Source organism: Camelus ferus, chromosome 7 (assembly GCF_009834535.1).
Source record: "Camelus ferus isolate YT-003-E chromosome 7, BCGSAC_Cfer_1.0, whole genome shotgun sequence".
NCBI classification, from domain to species: Eukaryota; Metazoa; Chordata; class Mammalia; order Artiodactyla; family Camelidae; genus Camelus; species Camelus ferus.
The window spans coordinates 14,667,802-14,692,787 of NC_045702.1; the positions used below are offsets into that span (position 1 = coordinate 14,667,802).

Here is a 24,986-nt window from a genome sequence, read left to right on the forward strand (position 1 = left end):
AGTGTTAACAAGTCATGGATAAATGCCCCAGGTTGACTGAAAACACAAATTCCATACTCATTCTGCCTAGCTCAGTAAGAAACCATATTTTAAAAAATATGGAAAAATACATGGCTCTCAACTGCAGTAACAAGGTATTTCCCTCAAGATCACTATCACATTTTCACACTCTTCTAAACAACTCAGTACAGCTTTATTAACTACTGAGTTCAGATGCAACTCACTAGTAAGTGGTGGTTGTAATTGTTCAGATGAAGTGACTCAATCCAGAATATAATTAACAAAACGGCATCAGATTTTCATGCTCACTAACATACAGCTAAGCATTAGAAGAGTATTTCACATGATTATGTATTTGGGGGAGTTGAAGAATAAATCTTGTATGGCTGTGTGAGGTAGAGACTTCACAGGGCAGCACTGAGCACCAACTCAGAGAAGTTCTTCTACATATGATGCAAAGTCAGACACCTAATGACAGTGTCGCACCTGGCAAGTGAGAATTTTGAAAAGGGATCTAGATTTGTTGATTGGATGAGAAAAGGAACTGAGTATTACTTTTGACCACAAAGAAATCACAGAAAAGCTTAACCAATAAATCCTGATATCTGAGAGGCTGAACCAGGTCTCTTAATTTGATACCTAGAATTACCAAAGAGCCTGCAAGAAATAGGTTTCTATTTACAATTTAATGGAATTACCCCAAAAAGCTATCAGAACTAGTAAGTGAATTCAGTAAGGTTGCAGGATGCCAGACCAATATACAAATATCAATTACATAACTATATATTAGCAAAATACGTATCCATCAAAGAAGTTCTATGTAGAATACATAAAGAACATGTACAACTCAATAATAAGAAAACCCATAAAAATATGGGTACAGAACAAAGCATTATGTCAACTTCATAGGGTATAATAATTTGGAAATTAAAATTTCACTATATTTGAAAACCATTTTTAGATTTTCTCACTTTGCAGGAATTCTTGAATACACTTAGTGATGGTCTAAAAAAGAAATTACTTGAAGGCAAATAATTTCCAAAAGCAAAATTATAAATAATTTTTACCCCCCAAAATGTGTGTATGAAAATAAGATAGATAGATAAATCTATATCTATAGAAAAAGAGAAATAGATACACATCTCCTGCAAAGATGTTAGAAGTCCTTGTCCTTAGTATAGGCACCAAAGTGGATGGAGCTGCCTGACTTCAGAGCACCTCGCTTTCCTCTGTCTGGAGTTAAGGCGCTACACTTGCTTAGGATAGAACAGGAAGGATCAAAGAGCCTGAAGGCTACCCTCTCTCCACACCCACCCCCAACCCATGAGTGATGTAAAATCCCTTCCCACACAGTTCCCACACTACTAGGAAATGTCCAAATGGTTCCTAAGCCACCTCAAGGTAAAGATGTGATGTGTATTTTGGTGGTTTAGCTTGCAAAGGCTGGGTTATTAATGCCTGGTTCCATACCAGGAACAAAGCTTGAGAATAATCGAACAATTGCCCAGGAAGCCGTTTGGATTGAAGTTAGCCTCTCCTTCAAGAACGGAAGAGCTGAAACTTGCCAGCTTTGATTTGCACGCCTTTCAGCTACTATTTCCAGCCAATTCAGTTCATACAACTCCAGCTTTCATTTAGGGCTGAGCTCATTGACTAAAAAAATAAAGAAGAACGGGGGAAAAAAAAAAAACAAGAAAAGAAATCAAGGAAAGCCTTAATTGATTATGCAGAGTGTTGCTTTGGGAAAGAGGAAAATCTTGTTAGAAGCCTGGCAAACTCACTTCATTAAGGACCTAGTGACATCTTCTAAAACCAGAACATTCCATTAGATTAGTTTAAAACATCAAGTGACCTTGTAGTTTGGTAGGGATAGCTCATCCCCATTCATTCTGTCTGCCTCATTCTTTGCATTCTTCATCATATTTTAACAATGGTGGAAAGTTTGCTGCTAAAAAATATGCTGAAAGAGAGGTAACATGGGAAATTAGAAACATTAAAATCGGGGATTGTGATTCTGCTCACTTGCCTTGTCTTCCAAAAGCCCATTTTCTTTTTCTGCTTACATGGTTATTTTCACCTCATCTCCACATTCTCTTTCTCACACACATAGTCCCACACGTTCTTCTTTCATCTAATGCGTCACTGTATGCAGTGTTGGTAGTGAATGTGGACCTGAGTATCAGGTCTCATGATGAAGTGTGAGAATCTATTGCTTCTTGTCTGTTCAGAGACCCTCTGAAGTTCTTCTGCATGGATTCCATGTCAAAGGAGGAGGTGACTGATTTTTTTTTCTTCCTTTCTTTGGGAGCATCAAACACCCCACTTATTGAATTCCCTCCTTTCTAGAAATAATTAGCCTGAGGACTAAAGTAACCTTTGAAATGTAGAAAAGAGTAACAAAGAGATCCTAATGGTTCCTCCATGTCAAGTAAACCTTGTAAGAAAGTAGCCAATAACAGTGATCTTACAGCCATAGAGTATCTTGGTTTTAGGAAACTTTGACACACATTCTGAAAGCATACCTCTGAGTAAGACAGTGAAGTTCCAGTTGGCAATAACATTGTGAGGTGGATACACTGAGAGATGGCTACCCCTTCCACTGGACAATGCATATATTGAAAGGGAAGAAAATCTAAAATCAATAATTTAATCTTCAATCTCAAAAAGCTAGAAAAAAATTCCAGTCCAAATTAAATATAGATAGGAAATAATCAAGATCAGAATAGAAGCTGACAAACAGAAAAGATAAAAATAATAGAAGTTAACAAGATGCCCACAAGAAATTCACAGAAGTTTCTCTCTTTAACTCTGTTCTGTGAAAAATTTGTACTAGTACTTGGAATGAAAATATCAAGAGAATTCTAGTTAATATGCAGTCTACTTAAAATTGGGGCAAATATCAAATTACACTGATGATAAATTCAGCCTTAATTATATTTTCAATGGACTACAATGTTGACTTGAAAAAAATAAATTAAAATTTAACAATGATAACTGGAAAGTCCCATGTTTGAATGTATTTATAAACCAATAGCTTAAGTAATTCATGGTAACTGTCTTTACAGGAGCTCACAGGATACAGTAAAGCGTTAAATGGACCACAAGCTTAATATATACAAATGGTAAATGTGGGTGGAAAAACGAACTAATGAACAAACCAGTACATTCTATTTTTAAGAAGCTCAAATAGTTAGAAAGTTCTTCCTTATGTCAGCTAGATTCTATCCACTGTAAATTTCACTTAACTTTTCTCAGAAATAAATGAAGTGAATTCCTGGCAACTCATACATAGACGATAGGATACAAAATAAATTCTGATTATATCTAACATGACTAGGACAGCAGGGAACAACACTCATATGGATTAGCAATTACTACCTTGCCGTTGCTAATTTTAACTAGATTTAAAGTAGTTGCTAACATAGATGATATTATTTCTTTTAAACCATACAATAACACCTTGTTTTTTTTTTTGGCAAATAAATCCAGCAATTTTATATATCTAAAAAACTGTGCTCTTTGTATCTTTCAATCTCCATACTTAGTAACTACCAAGATACTTGTCAAATATTTACTGAATGAATAAATGAATAAAATTTAAAAGACTGACTAGCCAGACCAAATGAAACAGTACCATAATGGTTGATACCCTTAGGATATGAATCATTATTTTTTGAATTTTATACATAATTCTGCATGTTTTGCTATTTGGTTTTCATATCTGCAGTTAAATTAGAAGGAAGAAAGCAAATGCTATCCTCATGTATACTGGTATCAGCATAAAGATAAAGGAAGATATGGGAAAATTATTTTTAAAAAAACTCATATGCACATATGAGGCATTTAGGATACAGTCAAATAGCTCCCAACAATTCAGCTTTCCCAGATGTCACAGTATTGATATCTGCAAGACAGCTAAGATCATCACTGCACACTGATGTCTCTTACATGTGATCAGCAACATAGGAAAGCATGTAAGGCTTTACAAGGCTACATCTACAAAGGTAATCAGTTGAAAGAATTAGTACATAAAGGCATAAACTCTCAGCTTTCTAAAAAAAAACTCCAAACTCCACTATTCCTGGTTACTTGCCTCCTCTGGGAGGCTGACAGCCTCCATTTCATCACACCTCTAGAAAACCTCCATAGCAGCTTAAGTTACTAGCTTCCAATGATTCTTTTTTTTTTTTTTTTCATTGAAGCATAGTCAGATTACAGTGTGTCAATTTCTGGTGTACAGCATAATGCTTCAGTCATACATATACATACACATATTCGTTTTCATACTCTTTCATTATAGGTTACTGCAAGATATGCTTCCAGTGTTTCTTACTTTGACCTCAATTATCGTAACACCTCAAGAAGAATGAGGATCCAATTTATGGTTATGTAAACTAAATTAACACAAAAGAAAGTAAATCAGAAGAAACTGAGACCAGTCTGCTCCTCAAAGGTAAAGATTTTGTTTTCCACTTCATCACTCACTTAGACCAAATAAATTGATGATGTGTATGTGTACTAAATGCCAGGCACCAGGTTGGATGATGTAAATGTAGAGATAAGGCAATTCTCTTGGGAAAACAGGCACATAAACAAATTTGGAGGAGTAGTTTCAGAATGAGTTAAAAATCAAAAGGTCTGATACGTTTACAATACCATATATATGGTATTAAATGTTTTTCCTTTAAAGCACTTTTCATTTTAAAGCACTAACTAGACTAAATAACCATAAACTACTTTTCAATCCCAAAATGGTGTGTCTATTTTGTTCAATTCTGCAAAACCACTGTGGGATAAACAATGGCAGGCATTGTTAATCCGCAGTTAATAGACTATGAAATTGAAGATTTAATAGATTGCGTAACTTACCCCAAGCCACACAGCTAGTTAACAGTGAAGCCAGATAAGAAGTTAACTGGATTTGAATCCTAATTAGTTATTTGATTTATTATATAATATGCCTCATCCACGTGTTATGATAGGAAATCATCAGCTATCCCATTTCACAGCTTGAAATCTCATTCTAGTGGTGTGTTTACAAAGCAGCATGCTGAATACACCAGGATTGTCCCCCAAACGGTATAATATTTGCTGTTCTGCTCATAAAGTCTTTCCGTCTCCTCTCTTGACATTCCACATGCACGATTTGTGAACTGTTCATCTCTACTTAAAGTGCTTCTTTTAAATGGCTGCTGTTTCCAGGGGACTTGTAAAAAGAAACTTATGAATTACCAAATATAAAGTTTGTCAGTTTGGGGGGTTAATATGGAGTTCCTTTCTGCTTAGGGTAATTTAGGATGTGATCTAAGTACAAACAAAATATATTTTTTTTCAGAGAATTATAGAAAGAAGAGTGACCTTAAACTGATCCTTCAGCTCCTAATCCATCAACTAGAATGTATTTAGTGTTGTTATATACAAGACCCTGTAGACATAAAAAATAAATATAATATACGGTCCTTATCCATAAAGAACTTAAAACTTCAAGGTTTTCATGAAAATGTAAATGTAGTTCCTTTGCTCAATATGACAAAATGTCCCATAGAATTAAAAGCCTTGTAGTGTATGTGCTTCTCAAAATGCGTGCAGAGTGGTCAACTCTGAAGCCAGGGACTTCTTTAATACACTTTTCCCAGACTATAAAAGGTGTATGTGATAATTATTATCAACTGTGGACTCTCCTGCAGGAGACCAACTAGAAAAACCTGTTAACTAAGCAAAGCTAATTTTACTAAACCTACTACAGTAGGGAATATATAACCTTGACCATGTCTCAGTGTCTCACAGAAGGAGTAGATTTGGGAAGATTATTTATACGTTTGGGGGGGTCTGTTCTCACGTGGTTGCAGTCGAATCTTTGAAGATAAGGAATTGACCAGAATTGAGTAAAGGTTTAGTGAGGCAAAGGTCATAAAGTGAGTCTTGATAAGTGATAAGCCGTTTAATAAGCAAACTGTTTGCCCAGGTGAGCAATCTATTGCTCTAATGGGAGAACGACTTGGCCAGAGGAGTAAACTATGTGTTTGGATATATTGGCTTTCAAGAATTTTATGAAGCAACAAAGTTATGACTTGGTTTTATAGCCCTATATCTTCCTGGCCAAATACTTCCTAGAAAAATGAGGGTAACTCAGAAGCTCCGCCTGGCTTCATTCTCAATTTTGCTCCTCATTTCCCAGTTCATTATGTTAAGTATGATTTGTGATACATGTTTATACTTCAGAGGATATTTGAGCACATTCCAGGGGCCTCCAATAAAAATTATACCCACATTATCAAGTATATTCATTTAATGTTATCAAAAGCCAAAATCCTGAAGTATTTTTCAGTTTATTTAATGTATGTTGTAACCTGAAAATCAAGAATAAATATTTGCAAAGAGATGGAAAGGAACATTTATTCGATGAAAACAAAATTTTCCTTTGGAGTCTGGAAGATTTAGACCTATCATTTCTCAAGAAAACTAAAAGTGAAAGTAATATATTCATTAATACTGATATTATTATGGGATATCATTTTCAGCAACAGCACAAAAATGGCAGAATCAGCCCTTCTGCTGAATGATGGATTTAATTTAAAAGAAAAGAATATAAATCTGCATTTTTCTTTTGCTTTCCTCCCCACTGAAACAAACTGAGATTACTATGTATTTTGCACTTAAATGTAGGTGCTGGACTAAAGCTTTGTACACACATATTCTTATTTAATAGTCACAATGATCTTGCAAACCAGGTAGTATTGTCACCATTTTACAGGTAGAAAACCAGAATCACACAGGGTAAGCATGTTGGCCTTGCTAGAAACTCATGCAGGCCTTGCTAGAAACATGCCAACTCATGCAGGCCTTGCTAGGAACAAGATCTGAACTCTGTATATCTGATTTCTAATCCTGTTCTCTTAGGACTGATAAGACTAAGACTGGCATTGTGAAATTAGAACGTTGGTGATGAAATGAGATCTCCCAGCTGTCTAGAACTCAGACCTACTAATGACTTTTGCACTGGAGGGTCTCTTTTTCAGAAAGAAAGTGTTACTGTAAAGGGTGTTCCCAGATGCAATTAGGTTCCAAATCAATGGACCTTAACATAGGGAGATTATCTTAGTGGGCCTGACCTAATCACAGGAGGCCACTAAATTAGGGTCATGTGGTCAGAGACAGGGGAACTGTGAGAGGGATTAGGCACAAGGGATGCTCTCCTGTTGGCTTTGAGATGGAGGGGTCATGTGGCAAGGAGAATGGATGGCCTCTAGGATGCCAGTGGCCCCCAGCTGAGAAAACAGAGCCAGCAAAGAAATGGGGAGGGGATGTCAGTCCAACTCTTGATTTCAGTCTCAAGACCCTGAGCAGAGAACCCAGCCACCATGCCCAAATTTCTAACAGACAGAACTGTGAGCTAGTAAGTGGGTGTTGTTGTAAGTGTATAGTAATTTGTCACATGGTAATGGAAAACAAAAACAAGGGGCCAAACACTTCCATAAATCAAGAGTGTTAACCTGTGGTTAGGACTTTAATGGATATTTCAGATTAGCTTGAAAATTAGCTTGCCTTATCTATAAAGAGTCTAATCAATTTTTGACAAATAAACAAATTGCAGGTCTTTCAGATTCCTCTGGTCATCTAATCATGTGGACTTATAAATAATAACAAGAGTGACAGTAATGATAATAATATGTAAATTATGCTTTAGCATTCAGTGCACTTCCACATTCATTATATCATTTGAGCCTTATTATAACCCAGTGGAGTAGATAAATAGTAATCATCAGTATCCCTTCATAGCGTACAAGAACTAAATATGTAGAAAAGGTAAGTGACCGACTGAAGATCAGACAAAAGAATCCGGGGGTCAATAGGGTGGCCAATAGGTGACAATCAAAGTCATCTGATTTCTCTCAAAACCACTTTTATTTTCTCAGTGCTAACGTAAAATATTTTCATAAAACAAAGGAGTTATGTCCCCCTCTCCAATTCTCTTCCTATTTCAGGAAATAAAAGAATAGCTAAATAATTTTATATTTGGAATAACTGCTTTTCTTTCTACATCAGATTTTTCGTCACTTCACACAAAGTGAGCCATTAAAATTTTTTAAACATTTATTTTTACGTTTTAAAAGAACATTAAAAAACATGCAAACTGTGTAAAAGTTTGAACTAAGCTACAAAATAATGATAATGAAAATTTGATAATACCCAACATGGATTCATTAAATACATCTATAAAATGGAATTCTATGTAGCCGTTAAAATGTGATCTATCATTACCCACATGAAAAGTTGTGATATATTTATTTACATAAGTTGCTGATTCCATTTATACATTACCATCCCATTTAATTTAAAAATATATATATGCACACACACATATGGTATATCAAATTTTTGACAGAGGTCATCTGTGGAATGTAAGATATTTTATTTTAATGCTTTCTAAATTTTCTGTTTCTTTTAAGTACTGTATTTTATAGTGTATTTTTACCATCCAAAAAATACACTAAAGTCATTTTCATTTTGCAAAATAATTTGACCCAAACTCAGTGTAGTCGTATCAAAGCAATATGGTTACTATTAAATATCCAAGAGTCTATATGAAGGTTGAAAATTAAATGTGGAGTGAGGCTCTCATCTTTAACAGGTCCCTCCTTGTTCCCACGAATGTAGCTGGGTGCACACCCATACCTCACATGCGCAGCATCTACAGCTCAGAGACCAGTGACTACGAAGCCCTGACTATTCCTGACCACCGATTTTGACTTAACAAGTGCCAGTTACCGCTCCCAACAGCACCCTAACCCTGGCCAGGCACACTGAGCAAAGAAACGGGCCCCAACTCTGTTTCCTCAAGGCTCCAACGGAAGTAAATTGAAGGGAATTGTCTTCCTTCACATTCTTCTTCATAGGCTGTGAAAATGTCAGGCTCTTTTTAAATGGCGCTTCCAATCAGAGTTGCTGAAACCTATAAATTTCTAGCCAAAGGCAATGGATAGAAATGACTGCAAGTTCTTTTGACGCACTTAGAAAGTAGGTGTAACTTGGCCAGGGTTTCAACCGCCCACTCTTACTGGGATTACGTCCTTTGGCATCTTCCTCTAGTGACCTAATGTCATTCACTCCCTGCATCCCTTTGTGTCTGAGGAATAAAACCAGGATTCTAACAAAGCGTGAGGACTCCTGGGTCTTCGGCGGCTCTGAACCAAAGAAAATGCTCATGAATGTTGTGGTTTCACGTCTGCTGCCACCACTGGAAGATATTCCGCATAGGGTCAAATGGGTGAGCTTTGGCACTTTGGTCGGGTCATCTTCAAAAAGGGAAAAATAAGTCATCAAAATGTGGAATAAAACAATATTTTAGTAATTCAAAAGAAAAAAATGGAATCCTGAGTCCTAACACTATAGCAAAATTGTTTTAATATTTAATTACCCTTAATACTTTACTCGCTTCCATGTTTCTTTTTGCATAGTCACCCATCTCATGATACCCACAATTTTGGTTGTTATTCTCAAAGTTGAACAAGCCATAAGGCCTTTTTTATGCTTCTTTGTTATGTCTTAACTCCTATTTTTAATGGCTGCAGAATTCCTACCAAGTAGATGTAGCACGGTTTCACATGCGTATTGTTCTTCCCCCTTCCACCAGTTCTCCAAAACAAAGATTCTTACCAAAATGCTAGGCAAAAATAGGCAAGTAGCAAAGCCACGTCCTGCAGCCCACTAGCTCTTCCACGTTGTCACCCTCAGTGTGGCTTTCCTTTCCTGGAGCTATTCCTGGTTCTATAAACGGATTAATGTAAACCGGGTCTCCTGACGAAGCTAAACAACAGAGTGTGTTGAGGCCTAAAACTGCTTAAAAGCAAAGAGATATGAGAGAAAAAAAAGAATCCATGAATAGATGGCGAGGCACCAGCTCCTACTGTCTGACTCGTGGGACTAGAAATAAGTAATTGAAACTGGTTTGCACGGATTGGAGCAGCATTCTTTCACCTCCGGAGTAGGGTAACTAATTACTGGGGAAAAAGCAAAATGTAAGCACCCTGAGATACCCTTACAAGCCATTCATCATAACAATTGATAATGTTTCTGGGCAAGCATACTTGAAAGGTTAGTAATTAAGGGTGGAATTGGTTGTGCAGGGTGCTGAGGGAAGACAGAAACGTTTTATCTTGGGAATTGGAGCTTTGCATGATTCTACAACGCACAGCACCATGAAGATGACAACTGCTGTCCTGAGCTTATGTTTTCAACTGAACGATTGATTCTAGCAATAGAGATGATGTTAAGAAAGGGTAGAACAGTGAATCTTAAATGTTATTTTTATGAGGTGTGATAATGGTATCGTGGCTATAATTTTTAAAAAGCTTCTATCTTGGCATTTCCTGATGAAATAATAAAACACCTAGGATTTGCTTTCAAATTCTTAAAGAAACGTTTTGGCATATCACCCAAGGAAAAAGTGTTGACAGAGCATTTTAACTATATCTCAAGTCCGTTCTTATACATGCACTCACAGATTTTCGTTGCTTTTCGTTTCCTTTTATTTTATTTCCTAGGAAGAAATAATACTCATATTTAGACCAATTTCAGGTATGGAGGGGCTTCCATGTTTTAGGATTTAGCTGCAAACTGATATTTTATTGCTGATGTTAGATTTAGCCAGAGAGGTCTCCTTTCAGCCATAGCTTGAGTGCTGAATGTGGCTGCTTAAGTCCTAAAGTGGGCTGCGGATGGGCTCATAAAGTGTCCTGGTACAAAATTTAGCAATGCTTCTCCCCCTTCAGCTGAATGCAAGCCCCAAGCAGGGCACTCTGGGCATGGATTTTACTACTCATTCTGCCCAGGGGACTGGCACCAAATGCAGGGCACAGATTTTGCATTATGATGCATTTTGATGATGATTATGATGCAGCAGTCCTGGTCCTGAACATTTATGTTCCTTTTTCTTTTTTTTTTTTTAATTTAGTCACTGACTGCTTTGCTTGGCAATCAAGTACCTAGTCTGAAGCCAAATTAAGATGACTTGCTCCCCACCAGGACATCTCTTGACCCACCAAGAGAGTTTGGCCTGTTAGCAAGTTTCTCTGCCATCTGCCCCAGCTGCCAGAAAACAGGCCAAGCCACAGGTACTGAAAAGCTCATTATCTGTAGTGTCTTCAGCTTGTCCTCTCAGTGCTTCTACTTATGTGCCTTGTGGTATTGCATATTTGTACATCCTGGGGAAGGTGAGGAGACAAAGAGGTATCCAATTTCCACTAGTCAAGTGATTTGGATTGCTAATGAAGGTACCAGTAAGGGTCAAGGAGGTGTGGGATTAGATGTGAATGTCATAGATCTCAGCTATTGTTTCCTCTATCATAAAGTGATTCATAATTTTAAATTGGAATTCATACTTCCAGAGAGTTTAGCAAGCAAGAAACAGGAATAAATTAGCTTGCCCTGGGTCATATATCTGGTGATTCATGTTGGTGATGGAGTCAGTCTTAAATCCCAACGATCCATACCTATCCTGTCTAACCCAGTAGCCACCAGCCACATGCGGCTATCGAGCACATGAAATGTGGGTAGTCTGAATTGAGATGTGGAATAAATGTGTAATGTATGCCAGATTTTGAAGACTTAGCATGAACAAAGAAGAACATGAAAGTATCTCAAATGTGATTATCTCATTCATTCCATCAAGAATTCGTTTATTCAAGAGTTGGGCACTGTACTAGTCATTAAAAGCAGAGCAAGGAATAAGACAAGCTCAGTCTTGGCCCTCACAGAGCTTAAAGTCTAGTAGATGTTATTCAGAGGGTCTTCCTTTATTGGTTGGCCTTTGGCATGAATGCTCTTTCTGCTATTGTACAAGCGGACACCACTATAGTCCCACTGCCACGTCAAGGACAGGGCTGTGTGCTAGTGGGACATCTCAACTCCACCTGGCAAAGGTGCAATTTTTCACTGCTCTAGAGCCTCTGTTCAATTAAATAGCCACCCATTCCAGGCGAATGCTTGAACTGTGACCGGTCTGAATTACAATGGGCTGCAAGTACGCAATACACATTGAATTTTAAAGACAGTATGAAAAAAATGAATACAAAGTTTCTCATTTATTTTATATTGACTACATGATGAAACAATAATATTTTGTATAGACTGGATTAAATAAAACATATAATTAAAATTAGTTTCACCTGATTTCCTTTTACTTTTTTTATGTGGTGACAAGAAAAATTAAGATTATGTATTGGCTCACATTTATTTGTATTGGCCAGCATGTCTCTGTACAGATTTTTTCCACTCCACCTGTGCAAATAACTACACCAGATGGAGCTTTGTCCTCCAGAAAGATGATGGAGAAACTTGAACCTAACTAGGACACTATTAGCTCCCTTACCTTCTCCCTCTTTTCTTTTCTGTTTGAGGATCACATGTACCTTGAGTGATTAGTGAACATAATTCAAAAGTCTAGGTAGCAGGATGCAATGGAGAGGCAGAAGCTGTTACTAGAAAACCTTGTTTATGCTGATCTCTGAACTCTCATTTACTTACTGCAAAATCAAGAGTAAATCATGAGATCTTGCAGGATCTCCATCTCCTTAGGTAAAAACATAAAAATAATCCATTCTCTCTATTTCAGTTAGAATTGTAGTGAGATAAGTATATACGAAGTCACCTGATAACCCTAATAAGCCTTATTGTCATCATCATCACTTATATTAATGATCATGATAAATACTTCCATAAGCGATCAACAAAACTTTGAGATATAGAAGGTTAAAATACCATAATTCTGGGGAAATTCCACAAACAGCAAAACGCAGATAGAACTATTAAAACACTAATGTTTAAATAGTCAAGTTGACAGAGGAAAGGGTGAGGTAAAGAAATGGAGACTCCTGGTGGAAGAGCAAGGACAATTTGGTTTTGGAGCTCACATCTCTATTAATTGCCTGATGCCAGGAGATCACTTTAATATTACTTGTCTTTCCAATGAATATTTTCTTAGACATACTACTGATTTAAAACAACCACAACAAACGTACCCTACTTATATTGTGGCCAATTGTTTGAGGATTTCTGCAGTAGCGAGAGGTGGGCTGTAGGTCTTTGATTTCACACACTGCCTAAGTTGAAGCTTATTTAAACAGAGGGCACTTTGTACAATTTCTGGCTTAGCAATACCAGGAATCACACCATTTAGCTCATAATTGCACACTAGTGAGACACAGAGACACGATTATTTTTCTAGGTATCTGAGCTGGTCCCAACATTCCTGGTCTCCATCAGACCCTGAAAATCAAGGCAGATCTGATGACCTCAGAAGTCCTAGTTTGGTCGTGCTTGTTGTAATTTGTTGCAGTGTGGATTATCAAGCTATTTTATGCTTACTTGACTGCACAAAAGACTCAAAAAGCATCCCAAATCAGAGCTAACTTTAATCAGTATATACACTTACCAGTGTGCATGACAAAGAGGCTGATATCTTGGGGAAATGTATAGATTTGAAAGAAATGAACATTGCCCAAAGAAGGCTCCCTAAGGCATGGCCAGATAAATAATGTTGAATAATACTTTCTTTAAAAACAAGGCATGTTAAAAAAATAGCCCATGATCATTTTTTCCAAAGAATCTGTATCACCGCTTGCCTCTGGAGTGACCGGTCAGGCGAGCACGATTAAGTTTGGTTTTGGTGTGATTTTGTGGTATGAAGGGCCGGGACCCTTAGTCACGTGGAGGTGGAAAAGCCACAGAGGCTATTTAAGACACAGCAAGTAAACCTCTCTGAATGGAATGGAATTTCCATGCAGAGGCACGGAGAGGAGTCTCAGTAGATGGCACCCCCTGTAGCTTCATCAAGGAGAGATGAATGAATGTGTTATTTTAAATGATGTGAGAAGAGTTAAGCAAATCCAAGGGGAGGTGTCAAAACATCTTAAGGTGAGCAATGAGAAGGTTCCACCACCTTTAGTCTGAGGTGGAAAACTGAAGGAATAAATGTCAGAACCTCAAGAAAGCTCGAACTGGAGGAAGGACAGCTTGAAGAGGGCCAGCCTCTGCAAAATCCTGCAAGAGCAGGGAGGGAGCGAGAAATCAACAGCCTAGACTCATTCTTTTTTCCTCTTTGATCTCTTGACAGTGCCTCCACTGACCGAAGATAACCAACCGACAGCCAGATGGCGAAGGAATCTGCTAAGGTTTCCCATAAAGGTCAGCCTCCTGGTATTCGGAGCAGAACAGAAAAGACTGGGCAAGGGTTGCTGAAGGGGCAATAGAACATATCCCAGAAAGCTGCTAAGTTAGGTCAAGAGGATTCCATGGGGCTAGACACTTCCCCCTAGGATGAGCTGAAATGGGGAAATGTTTCTGTTTCCGATCTGCACCTAATTATCCTGTCACAAGTTTGCCCTGAATCTGTTTCCTATGGTCCACATGACAGAGGTAGCCCACACTGCAGGCAGCAAAAAACTGTTACAAGCAGACTATTCTACAGGCTTTCAACACGAAATACCTAAATCAGGGATTAAGGAGCAAGAATGAACAAGAAATAGGTCCATGGGCATCTTTAAGAGTACAATCAGAATTCTTAGATATAAAAACATTATTGCTTCTAATCTTGAGTTTTCAAAAAGCCTGAGATTTGTGTTAATCCAAATTTTGATTAATTTTTGATTGAACGAATCCCAAACTCTGTATTCACTAGCTGAGTAAATATGCTTTAGATTTTCTTTTTCCTAACTTAGCCAGATATTGATCTGAACTATCCAAAAGCTTTCTGAGTCTCTGAGCAGACATTAAACAAAGATAAGTGTCCCAGTCGTTAATATAGTAGATTCTTTAATGTAATTTTTTTTAAATTTTCTGATCCTTCTGCAGGTTTTAACACAAAAATGTTGGTAATTAAAGAGTTATCAACTTCTTATTATAATTCACGTTAATAAATACTTGTCCATTGAGACACAGTGAGACCCAGTCAGAATTCTGTGCACATTCTTGGTGGCTCAGCATACCATATTGAGAACAGATTGTTTTCATAGAAGCCCTGCTTTATTCCTGGCCCTGTTGCCCATAATTATTGTAAATCAGGACTATTTCCTGCCTTCCTGCCCGAAATAGCAGGAAGCATCCAACTCTTTCAACCCACTTTGCTCATGGGCACCACCTCTCTGCAGGGGTTAGGGTTCACTGCCAGGAATTTCAAAAGAGCTAACTCTGTTTTGGTTTCTTATCCAGAACTTCAGCTTGTAAGCAAAGAAATGAAGCAAGATCTGTAATATATCCAGGGATGTAGAGAAATGGCATGGCTGCAGGCCTGGTTAACAGCAACGAGCCACTGGCAAGATACGGCCCTTGCTCTTTCCCAGATGTCTTGTCAAATCAGTTCCACGTGAGACCTGGTGAGCCTGTGACTAACCGGAAACAACTGGAGAACTCTAGAAAGTGTCTTATTAAGTACTAAGAGCAGAGAGAATGTTCACTGCCTCCTTGGGATTTAATAAAAAATTGCACTAGACTTCCTACATGCCTCCTCTGTGGGTCCATGCTACTCGCCCTGGAGGTCATGTTATTCACGCATCCCAGTGCCCAGAACGGACTGCTTCTACCTAGAATAGTTAACACTGACTGCTGTTTGTTGTTACTGTTGTTGTTATTTTTCTTTTTTCTTTCTTTTTGATTCTGAACATAATACTGAATGCTTTGTATGCTCCTATCTCATTTAATCCTTACTATAACCCCACTGGCCATCACTGTTAACCCCATTTTACATACAGGGTGCTGAGTTTTAAAAAGATCAAGACATAAGGAAAAGAGCTAGGGCCTGAGCTAGGAAGTGCTGTACTGATGGGTGCAAAGTGCACCTTGGCCTGGTGAGGCCTTGGAGAGGCCTCTGAGGGACGCAGAATAGCATCGTGCAGGACAAAAAGGAGCGTCTTGACAACCCACCAAACATGGCGGGCAGTTATCTCCAAAGGGGAGGCAGTCGTCGCCAACCTAACTGAAAATCAGACACACTCCCATCGAATGTACAGCCTTGGACTCTGCCCTGACTCCTCCTCCGTTTTTCTGCCCTTGTGAAAGGGACAGGTGTCAAGAAACATTACCCTTCTATTTTTAACTTCTCTGCTTGAGAATCGGCCCTAAAGAACTAATCTTCTGACTCTTTGGCCAGAGATCCTGTCCTGACGCTAGAATCATAGTGGCCCCCAGGTAAAACGTACTCTTTAATGTAAAAGACCAGAGAAGTTCCAAATTCTACCATAGGAGCCAAATCCTTGAAAGTCCCCTTCATCCAGTCTATGCTTAAAATCCTTTTGTGGAGAGTCCATGCCCTTTTACCCTAAATCTTGTAGTGGAGGCAACGTGGGACCAAAGGCCTCAGGTAAGATGACTGTCCCCTCCGAGGTAGCAATGTTACTACTCCTCTCTTTAAAATTCAAATCCTCTTTCTTTCTTGGTAGATTAGATAGATAGATAAATAGATAGATAGATAGATAAGTATTGCATTCAAATTCACTATGTAAACACTTTTATATCTTTTATCCCATTTGACTCAGAATTTTATGTTCATCAGAGTGGCCATAGGGCCTACAGCACAGGTGGTCGATCCCAGCAGAATAACTTGAGAAGCATAGAAATGCATCAGCTATCTTAATGCACTCAACAATTTTTTCCCTATTTCTTCATGCACTTATTCTCATTAATATTTATCAAGTGTTTCATAGGTGTTGGTCAATGTTGCTAAATAAAGCGAAGAAGAATGGAAATAAAAAATGGGTGCAAAGAAGTTGAATTTACCATCAAGGCCAAACATCACAGGAAGTTTTACTGAACCATCAGCAGCCTCTCTCTCGAATCACACTCAGGTAGGATCTCCAGATTAACATTTTTGTTACGGAATTTTACAAGGCATACAATATTACGGTTGCTGTCATTGGAAATGAAATTTTGTTAAGAAAAATGCAATAGTGGACGCCAGTGTACACCTATTTGGTGTTTGTATCATTGGAAGTTATTTCCATTTGAATTGTCTCATTTTATTTCCTTAGGAGGTGGTTGGAATATATAGCATGTGCTATTTAATGGTAGGGCACAGTTGCATAAATATCTCAAAACAACTCAAAAAATGTATCAGTTCTGCTCTGTTCTCCCCACTCTCAATGTAAACTGTATGCAATTTAGCTCCTTCATGACACAATAGCTATTACTTATATGGCCTCAAAGAGAAAGCACTTGATGTTCATGTTTATTCATTGTATAGTATTTATTGTAATCATATCAATAAGGCACTGTTTCTATGGGCCAGCTGCATGAGACATGGAAATAGCTTTGTTTTATAACATTCTCTTTGTATTTTTTGTTGTTGTTGTTGTAATGGAATTTTGTTGTATATGGCTCTAAATTCTACCAAGTGCTTCAGACTTGAAGAGTTTATTTGTGAGACGCCTTCCTTCTTTACTTCCCCCTGTGCTATGACAGCAGTTTACAAAACAAGGCACACAACAGAACCACCGGTTATGAAGCCCAGCAAGAAGAACTTTTAAGTTTCTCAAGTGATTCTGATGAGCTGTCAGGTTTTAAAATGACGGTTCGGTAGAACGTCCTTTTATTTTATTGTAGGCTTAGGTTGAATGGTTTGTTTCCTGAGGATTCCATCTGATTATTATTGTATTATTAGAGTGAAAAATTTTCCCAAGCCTAATCACATGGAAACTTCTCTTAGGATGACTCTCAGCCTGTATTAGGTTCATTTGATATAAATCAAGCAATATCCTGGCATATACAAAGTGCTTAAGATGACTAAAAATTCTTAAATCCTCTTTGTTTAACATTCATTCTTCCTACACATGATCACTGAACACCACTGAGGTTAGTGTTATGGGCATAAAGATGAATAGAATGGCGACCAAGCCCTTAAAAATTCAGTGGGAAAATTACAATTTGATTTTATTAATCCGTTCCTCATCACAGTTCTATTTGGGAGTATTAAAATAGCACATATGAGTGAAAAACCAAACAAATCTCATTCACTGAACCACTTCTATAGAATTTCTTGCATTTTAGCCGGTAGACAATCACGAAGACACTAAAGCAGATAAACTTAAGCATATATGTAAAGCCCAACAGGGTACAAATGACCTGTTAAGTACTGGTCATGGAAAAGACATGACAATAAATTTAACGTGTAGCTTAACCCCTACCCGCCAAAAAAGCTTTGATGTTGCACAATAGTTTGCCACCTAATTAAATAGTTTTAAATAAAGCTGTCTACAAGGTGGAAAGGCTGTCATCTGTACACAGCTGCACACTATATTCCGGGTCCACCCCTTGTGAAGATACAAAGGGGAACAAAGCATAATGGCTCTCGCATGGAGTCACCAAACACGACCTTTAAGAACACTGCAAATAATGTTAACTGACCCCGGGGTTTGCATTCCTCCCCTTCTCTCTGATCTTTCCCTCCTTTTTTCTCCTCTTTCCCTTTGCTTTGAGCCTTCTGACAGCCAAGTACTTGCACAGTTACTTTGGGTTACAATATGTTATCCTCAGTGGAAATCAGAAGCTTTCATTCAAAAGGTGGCCACTCTTGACCTCTGACCCTGGTGCCTCCCACCCTGCTGCTCCCCTCCATTTTCTGTCTCCATGGAACTGAATAGCCAAGTGGAAAAATGGGAGCAGGCAAACTCTATAGCTATTCACGGACCACCCCACTCCCCTTCACTGCCCCTCCCCAGAAAAAAGAGAGAGAGAAAGATGAATAAAACTCATTCATCAATAAGCAGGCGATGAAGAAGAAAGCCCTATTGGCTGAAAAGCAAGCTAAGAAACAGGGAGGGCAACAGAGGAGGAGTGCCAGGAAAGAAATGCAGAGGAGGAAGAATCTGGTGTGGCGTGGAGGTCGTGAGTTCACAAAAACCAGCACCCAGGGGAAGCAGCATTGCACACGTCCCAAATGGAGTTACCTACAAGGGACCAACTGTTCCAAAAATGAATGCCTATTACTTGTGTCACAGCTTCTTAAAACAAGAGTGCACCTAAAGGAGAACCAAAGGGAGAAGGCGTGAGCCTCTGGGACTATTCTTTCTTTAAACATCTCGACTGCATGTTTGGGAGCTGCGAGATACAGCTCAGGGAGTTGGGAACCAACAAATAAAATCTATACTCATCTACTCATCCACAGGAAATGTCTTTATGTGTCAGAAAGCAAGTTGTAGCAGGTGTATTCTTCGGGTTACAAAGAGTCAATCTTTATTTCAACAATCTTGGCTGAGCAAATTGATGTCCCCAAGATCAAAGTGCAACCAAAACTGTGACCCAACTCAGACTGGCCAATGGCCTCATAGTCAACCAACCTGGTAGCAGCAGAGAGGTCAGAAAACAAAGACTATTTCTTCTCAATATAAGAATGTTAGGTGTGAAAAAGAATCAGCATTAAATTCAGATCAGTCTCAAAGTTAGTTAAGTAATTCTGCAGCATTCCCCACATTTCGTCCTCCCTCACAAGATAGAAACATTTACTGATTTATTAATCATCTGCCTGAAAACTTGTTATGTCTTTTTCATATGAGTGCCATCTCTGAGATTAGCACTCTAAATTTAAAAAGTTTTCATTTTATGGGAATCAAAGCCAACACCACATGCATTCAGATTTAAAATAAAAAAGTTCAGGCAAGATGTTTCTGCCACCTTGCAGTCCACTTCTCGTCTACCAGCAGGACATCACCTGCACCCTTGCAGCTTGACTGGAATTGTATTTGTAGGAAACAAAGCCTTCCTACTTCCTTGCTGACATAGTCCAGCTACTTTCAAATAGAAATCTAAAACTGATTTGCCAGAAAACTTGGCATTAGTCCTAAATGACTGTTTGCACATTCTCTAGTTTTTCCATCTCTAAGTGACACTTTTCTGACCATCTGCCTGTCAGATTTTGAGCATAAGAATATGCATGAAGGAGGTGACGAATTGTGATTGGGAAGAAACAATGATGAGGCTGATAGTAAAATCGGCCAGTTCACATGAGCTCAAATCATCAAGCGGAAACCTTGTAAACCTGAAGCATGCATCCTTACCACGGTCGAGGGCAAGGCCCGAGAGCATCTCACACACAATGGGACACAGGGATGTGTGTGGAAGAATCTCTCACAGCAGAAGCAAGCAGAGGCTCTAGCTTTGTCAGTGTTCTAAGAAGGACAGAGGCCAACCTGCAGCAAGGACCCTTGTGATTACTCCCTCCCTGCATGGCTCCCTTACCTCCTCCCTTACGATTCTACAGATTCTCACGAAAAGCACTGAAACGGGGACTAGCATGCAGAGGCAAAGTGGATTCAGCTCCTCTTGGGTCTCTGCCAGATTCTCATTAGGTCCCGGCCATGTGAGCCAATGCTGATTTCCATGGCTGATCTTCCCTAAATCTGCCCTTCCTGAAACACTAGCCTTTGTCCTTCCAGTCGCCGTCTCTAAATGGGGATTTGGGTGAGAGCAATACCAAAGGGACCGTCATTATACACCCATTATGATGAAATTGATGGCCTCTAAGTCTTTCTGGCTGAAAGCTCTGACAGGGTGAGATCACAGTGGATTGTAGAATCATTGCTTTCCCTGGTAAATCGGGTTACAAATGAGAACTAGAGTTGCGAGGGAGGGTAGGGAGGAGGATAAAGGAAGAGTGTTTTTCCTCAAATTCACCTCACTTCATGCCGGAGTGAGAGGCCATCCATACTCACGAAAGGCTAATTATATAAATCAGATGCCCTGGCTGAGTTTCCAGCCCCCTGGGAGCAGGGAGAGCTAGGAATAAATGAGGTCTTCTGCAAAATGAAAGAAACCCTTTGAAAAAATGCCAAAACCAATGGTTATACAGCTTTACTCACAAAATTTTTTTTATAGAAACAGAAAAATCTGGACCAAGGATAACAAAAATAGCTGAGTTTTCATCTTCCAGCAGATTTGGAAATGTACTCTGAATTTCTTTACCTCCTTGCTAGTATCTACTTGTCTTTACTTTGCATTGCTAAATATGATAACTCCTGAGATTTTCAAATATCTAAATTCATCCTCAAAATAAAACCGGACTTGTGTTTTAGGAAGATCACATTTGTGTTAGGATGCCATGATAATAAGTCATTGGTCAAGTAGTAGAGCTAAAGAAGGTGGGAAAATCACAGCATTAAGAAGCAGAAAAGACACAGACCTTTAGTTCTCGCTTTGCCATTCGCAAACACGCAATCTTGGGCAGTCTTTTCACTTCTCAAGGCTTCAGACTCCTCATATGAAAATAACTGGGTTGATGTACACTAGCCCCATGTGATCTATCTAATGCTCTACACGTGCCACAAGTAGTCAATATGCAGAGGAACAAATAAAACTCATCAGATGTCAATGGTGCCCATGCCAGTTGCTTTGAATATAAGATTTCAAGTTTGGGCTTTGGTAGATGTTAGCACTGCCCTATGGTTAGTCTCAGCCTCCATGAAAGTTCATTCCTATCCCTGTCCTAACTCTGATACTGCATCCTGCTGGATCCACTGAGGTGCAGCATCTGAGAGCTATTTAATTCCTGACAATGTAAGTCCCTTTTTAGGGCAGGACAGGAAAGGTACCTGGATTCCCAAACCTGGTACCTGGAAATCACTCAATACATATTAGAATAAATCATTACATAAATGTATGAATGGAAAGGCCACTTAAATATTTTAAAGAATGCTTCTAACTGGATGGAGAGCTGACTTACTCATACTGATTCTTCTTTTCAAACAATCCTTTTTTTTCCAATTTTTATTTCTGACCAAAGCAAATAATTAGAATTCATTCTTGCCTGATTAAGAACTCAGACGAAACATAACAGGCATAAGTTGTCAAAATCATAGTTATCCAGAGATGGAACAGATTACTGAGACCATCTGGTCTTTCTCTTTTTTATTTTTTAGAAGAGGCTAAGAGATGAGATAAAATGTCCTGCTTAAAATCATCCAGTTGCAATATGGCTGTGGTTGGGCTGAAACTAGGACCCATATTTCAGGATACCTAAGCCAATGATCCTTCTATCACGTCACATCCCGATTCTATTAAAGATTCTCTTATTTGAATACACACACATATAAAACGTATATATACTTAATGTATGTATATCTTTTAATACATATATTATATATATATATATTTAATGTGGGCCATCCAGTTTGGTGTTTTCTGTGTGTAATTAGCTTATAATTCTGAGATTAGAGTTCACAATGTGATTTAACACTATCCCATCTGATCATACCAACAACACGGCCCAATAGAAAGGGGTGCTGAGTAATTTACCCAAAGTCACTGCTGAAGGGCAGAGCCAGAATGTTTCTTTGATACCCCACCCCCACCGCAATCACTTCTACTCCTATTTTGTTCCTTGTAAAGTGCCAGGGGTTGAAATAAAAGGATATTGTAAGATGTGCTGTGTTCTTCACAAGAGAGAAACAGCTTCATCTGTTCCTGGAACCTGTAAACTCATGGGATTATATTTTCTGTCCTCTTTTCCCCAAAGGGAAGAGTTACACGGTCCTTACTGAGGGACACACTTAGGTCTTAGCAATCCTGCTTCCTCTAACTTGCTTCTCTTACAGCCTGTAAAATCGTTAGTCCAGGGGGAGGAAGAAGTATCTCTTACTGAACCAATTCATTGTTTATTGTTATAACTTTTATGCCCTGAGTACCCCCGAGGCTTTGGAGGCCCCCAAATTGATTACTACCCAGAAGTCATAAATTTGGCTCTTTTTTCCTGTGATCTGCAATAAACACTTCTCTCTTGAGGGTTGCATTGTGGTTTTGTCTAGCTACTCAAAGGAAGAAGGGATATGAGGAAATTGGACTTACCAGTAGGAAAAAAAAAATCAGTGCAGAATGAATTCTTCTATTTCACATCATCACTTCATGAAAATACATGCCTACTGATATATATTTGTACATCCAACTAGTGGTGATTAGATTCTCAAATCAACTGACCAAAACCTATTGAAACCACTAGAAGGATTAGCCATCTGCCTTTCCTTTTCATGGTAGGTTATGGCAAACTGCTGGTGAGTTTGGGGTTCAGAGCTTGGTAAGGCAACTTTTTATTAAAGGTATCACAATTGGCACTTCACTGGAGTGATCTGGTCATGATCATAGTCTATAGCCTAAGATAGGAGAGGATTAAAATCTTCACAGGAAACAGAATGACCAAGGATAAGATGCTCCTGACCCAAACTCCATCTCGCCGTCTCTCTCCAGTTCATTCCCTAAGTTCTGTGGAACTCAGACACTATTCTAGGGATTGTAAAGATCAGGGAAGAGCAAGAAGGTTTGAAACAACTGGCTAACTCTGAACTTACTGGATAAGCCTGAATTGTCCGAGACTGATAATTTGCCACCTATCAGGCTCAAACAGGCATTGTTACCTCTAGACTTGAGAGGATGATTTATTCTATAAATTCAAATGACCCTATGAAGTTGGAGCTGATAGAGAAAGTAAGAGGGTGGGAACCAAGATAGACACTGAAATGGACCCTAATGCAGAGTAAAGAGGGAGAGCCAGATACAGTTTCTCCATGAACTGGGTGGTTGGGATCCCTGACGAAATTGGTTTATACCATCCATTAGCCATGTCATACAAAGGTAGGCAGATCTGATTTTAAGATACAGGTGGCAATTCTGAAGCTCTAAGAAATCTATAAAAATGACCAGCCATTGCCCATATGGGAGAAGTGTGATGTTTTCTAGTTTGAAGGACAGGCTATTAATTATTGTCTATTTTGGGTGCCAGTAGTTCTCAAAGCCAATTTTACAGTGATACAGTTGTAATCACTGTCCAGTGAAAAATGAATATAAATTAGGGTGAGCAGCAAGGAGGCAGCCAAATGAATCCGTCCACTTCTCTTCAAGGAATCTCTGCAGTGTACATTTCTTAGGACAGTTTTATTTGCTTTACTACCAATGAAAGCAAGCAGGGTGAGCGACCAGGGGACCAGACAGTGGAATGCCTACTAAAATGAGAAATAGAAGATGCTCAAAGATAAACTTTGCCTGGTTTGATGCCTTGTCTGGGTGGTTTGTTCTCCCCATTTGCTTTCTTTGTCTGATGCCGCAATCTCTACAGTTTTTGAGCCACACTCTTTATTTCAACTTCTGAATTCAGTTTAAATACCTACCTTTTGAAAGATTGTTGTTATTTATTTTTTTAATTACTCCCCCATCCCTCTCTCATATTTAATGGAAAATAGAAGCTGTTAACACAGGGGAAATTTTTAACATCAAGTCCAAGGACAGACAAAAAAAGTAAAGTGAAGAGAGAGTGCTAGAAAATTCTATTTACTTTTAATAAAAGTTTTAAAATATTGAATTTTAAATAGAGTTGTACTCTAACAGTATAAAACAAACGTGTATGGAGTGAAGGAATTAGTAGAAAGTAAAACTAATTCACTTCTTTTTACCTACCTCACAAGACTATTGTGAGAATCAAATGAAAGATCAAAGATTAAACATAATAAAAACTCTAAAATAACTTCATACTATGGTATGTCTTATTTATAGTATGATATTGTTACAAAATGCTTTTAGGTGTTTTTCTGCAGGTATTTTAGTAACACTCTCTTTTTTTTCCCCTCCCTTTTGGTTGCCCATCCCTTAGCCATCTTGCTGAAGTCAGGAGTCCTCCTGATGGCCCTCACTCCCCACACAGGTCTCCAGACAGACTTCTTTGAGAGTCATCTGACTTCTCTCTCTCCAGATCTATTTCAGGTATTGGCTTATTCAACATCCACCCCAACCCCTTCCAAGAAGCAGAAAATGGAAAGCAAAAAGCAGAAAGTAACAAAATAGAACAAATTATTTTTAAAGAAAATTCTATTTCCCAGTCTCTCTTGGAGCTGTTTTGCAGGTGGTTTAGGGAACAGCCAGTCAGATGCCCTATAAGAGACTTTGGGAATTCAGTCATGGGGGGGCCAATGTTAGGGGTGTGGTATCTGGTTTGTGGGTGAGGATGGTGGCAGGGCAACTTG

At 38.6% G+C, this 24,986-nt stretch overlaps 1 protein-coding gene and 1 long non-coding RNA gene across 4 annotated transcripts in view; one reads left to right on the plus strand and one right to left on the minus strand.

The window, feature by feature from the left end:
* PTN (pleiotrophin) overlaps positions 1–24,986 on the minus strand; it is an 85,668-nt gene that overhangs the window by 33,746 nt on the left and 26,936 nt on the right. The gene's annotated exons all lie outside the window — the stretch shown is intronic.
* LOC116664819 lies at positions 14,126–24,717 on the plus strand. 2 transcript variants are annotated; one of them, XR_004321284.1, is made up of 4 exons: positions 14,126–14,184; positions 15,208–15,371; positions 16,688–16,838; positions 24,617–24,717. It is a non-coding gene; the product is annotated as an uncharacterized LOC116664819 (long non-coding RNA). The 2 variants fall into 2 exon arrangements; XR_004321283.1 differs by lacking the exon at positions 14,126–14,184 and having other exon boundaries at positions 14,704–15,371.